Source organism: Neofelis nebulosa, chromosome 4, assembly GCF_028018385.1.
Source record: "Neofelis nebulosa isolate mNeoNeb1 chromosome 4, mNeoNeb1.pri, whole genome shotgun sequence".
Classification (NCBI taxonomy): Eukaryota; Metazoa; Chordata; class Mammalia; order Carnivora; family Felidae; genus Neofelis; species Neofelis nebulosa.
In genome coordinates this window covers 72,414,283-72,417,746 of record NC_080785.1, presented here as the reverse complement: position 1 = coordinate 72,417,746, position 3,464 = coordinate 72,414,283, and positions in this window count along the sequence as shown.

Here is a 3,464-nt window from a genome sequence, read left to right as displayed (position 1 = left end):
TCCACTGATGGTTACTAAAATTAGTGGGTGAAAGTTTGAGGAGAAAGGCAACATTTGCATTTGAAAGTACCTCTTCCAAAATATGTATTAACTACGAAGTGGAAAATAATATCTTTAGAGTGGAGAAACCTGGCAGGCACAACTTTTACAAAGTGATCAAAGTTACCGTAATCCATGATGGGATACGTCGACATCACATACTCCCTAATATGATGTACTGAGAGACACATCGTATCGGTTGTATTCTTGCCAAAAATACATAACCTCAATCTGATCACAAGAAAACATCAAACAAAACCAAACTGATAGACATTCTACAGAATAACTGATGAGTACTCTTCAGAAGTGTCAATTTCTGCACATGACACAAGTCAAAGGAGATTATAGAAATAGGACAACTAAATGCAACATGAAATCCTAAAGAGGATCCTGGAACAGAAAAAGGACATGACTAGGAAAATTGGAATAGTATTGTACCAATGTCGATCTCTTAGTTTAGATCATTGTACTATGGTTATTAACCATATTAAGAGCAAGGTATTAACAGGAAGCGAAGCTATGTGAAGCATTTAAGGTAGCCCTCTGTGCTATTTCTGCTACTTTTCTGTAAGTCTAAAACTCTTTCAAACCAAAAACTTGAAAAAACTAAAACAAAATGTCCCAGAATATTAAGAGCAGTTGTCTTTGGAAGGTGAAAATATAGGTGATTTTTATTTTTTCCTTCACACTTTTCTGTTTTCTAAAATCTCTATACAGGGGCATGTATATTCAGAAAAGGCAGGTTATCATTTTTATTTTTGGTCAGGAAATTATGTGTGGCTTTGTGAAAAAATTAACATTTTTATTTGAAAAAGGGAATGCAAACATTTTTTAAAAAATTTTTCAATGTTTATTTTTTTGAGAGAGAGATGGAGCATGAATTGAGGAGAGGCAAAGAGAGAGGGAGACACAGAATTCTGAGCAGTCAGCACAGAGCTGGACGTGGGGCTCCAACTCATGAACTACGAGATAATGACCTGGGCCAAAGTCGGACACTTAATGGACTGAGCCACCCAGGCGCCCCAGGAATGCAAGCATTTTTGTGTCACGTGTTAGAAAGTATCTGCAAGCTTTAATAGCAAAGGTGACCCAGCTTTCGATAGGAGAGATTACATGCCAATTAATGCTGTCTTTGTATAGATACTTAAATTGTCATTCAGTCGTCTTTTTGTTCTGATTATGAGCAGGCTCTTACCATACTGGAAAGCTGAAATGATCCCAGATAGAAGGAACAAGGGTGGAAAATGCCATTGTCTTTTGAATAGTTGAAGAATGTCCTGATACTATCTTTTAATATTATGCTCAACCATAGCGCCATATATTGATTTTCAATTTTCAAAGTATTATGAGTCTACAAAATATACTTGTTAAAAAAAAACAACTTACATCTTTCTTGGATGATTTGGAAGTCACTGTAGGATTTCACAGTGCCTGCGAGTCATTGTTTTGACATGTGATTATATAATTCTGTGGTTGTGCTAGATGGAACTGAAAGGAAGCCTGTTCCTTCTGGACAAATGCCAAGGAATAGCTGAAATGAGCAGAAACAGGCTTCTGCTAGTATCAGTACTTGGAACCTGAAGGGTCCGTGTGAAAAAATCTACATCGTATTTTCTAAGCTATTCAAAAAATGTGTTTAAAGTTTAAGTAAAATACAGTTTTAGAAGAGCTGCAGAAAAACTGAGCAGAGAATTAGTGGATTAATGGAAGGCTTATATTATTTCATAGAAAACCCAAATCACTCTTTTGTCCTTGCTCTTTCCTACCCCCTCCCATCCAGATCATCTTTCACATTGTGAAGAAAGGATGTTAAGCCTTCACTTTCAAAACTGGAGGAAAGAAGGTATGACAGGCTTATTTTGAGAGCTTTACTAAGCAGGATACATTTGAAAGGAATCTACTCATGGTACATGTACATATATATATATATGTATATGTATATATATGTATATATATGTATATATATATACACACACATATATATATATAAAGATATATAATATTCACATTAAGTGGTAGAATGAGAATTCAAACATAAGAATGTTTTGATGCTATCAGCTTTATTTCTTTACTAGTCAAGCTGAGTGTAGGCAAGATCTCTGAACTATGGTTTTCTGGGTAACTCTAAAAGAAGAATTTTCATTTTTATTGTATTTAAAGCAATAGGAATTAGCTTAGCATTGCAATGCTTTTTTTGTTCCCGTTTTATCTCATTTCAATCGTTTGTGGTTAATAAAAGTGGGCACTTGGATACTTCAGTCTGGTTTCCTGCAGATCTTTGTTAAAGGGTCACAACATGGGATAAGTCCACTGTTCCCAAAGTTTTTGGCATCAAAGTCAATAAAGCATTTCTCCTTGACAATGACTTAGAATCTGCTTTAATGTGTAAAGTAGGATAGTGTCTGGGATATTTCTGGTCTTCAATACATGTTTGTCTTCATACATTTGAATTTTATGTGTGTTGAATCAGGAGACTATTGCCTGGTCCTTGACAGGAGTACTTGATCAAAATGTTGCATGGACTTAGTGATGGAGCTGTGTTATTGCATTGTTGAAAGATGATTTTATTTGGATGGTCTGTGATTGTCTATTTCCCTCAGAGCAATTTTTCAGTAAAGTTAATAAGACGTGTAAATATACAAACCCCTCAAGGGGCATTAAGGTGAAAACTTTTATTTTTTTTTAAATTTTTTAAATGTTTATTTATTTTTGATAGAAAGGGAGAGAGAGAGAGAGAGAGAGAGCATGCACACGTGGGTAAGGGGCAGAGAGAGAGGGAGACACAGAATCCGAAGCAGGCTCCAGGCTCTGAGCTATCTGCACAGACGCTGGACTCAAACTCATGAACTGCGAGATCATAACCTGAGCTGAAGTCAGACACTTAACCCACTGAGCTCCCCAGGCGCCTCTAGGCTGAAAGATATAAGCAATATATTTGTTCGGTTCATACTGGGTAATTTAGCAACCTTGGCTACTACTCTCTGAGATCCAGTAACTGAACTTGAATGTTACTTGGACTAAAAGGAATATATCATTAGAATATTTATTTTGGTGGAAAGTCAATACAGACAATTAACCTACTAATTAAATTGTAGAAAGGCAAGTGCCAGTCTCATTTTTATTCGAATGTTGTAGAATTGATGACCTGTTCCAAGATTACATATTCTTAGGTAACTGTGTTCAAGATTACTTTTTTCCTCCTCTTGGAAAATGTCTCAGGCACTTAGGCTTAAATGATTGTATTCACACTAACAGTGAAGTTCCCCAAAGGCTCTCATTGGTTTCTATTTTACTTATTATATTTGCTTCCTTTGAAACTCATTACAACTGTTAGCACATGTTCCAGTGAAGTGTTAGTCTGCAAAGCAGAAGGACAGAGTAGTGATAAGAGTGTGAGTAGGCTGGGGCGGGTGTGGCTGGTGAAG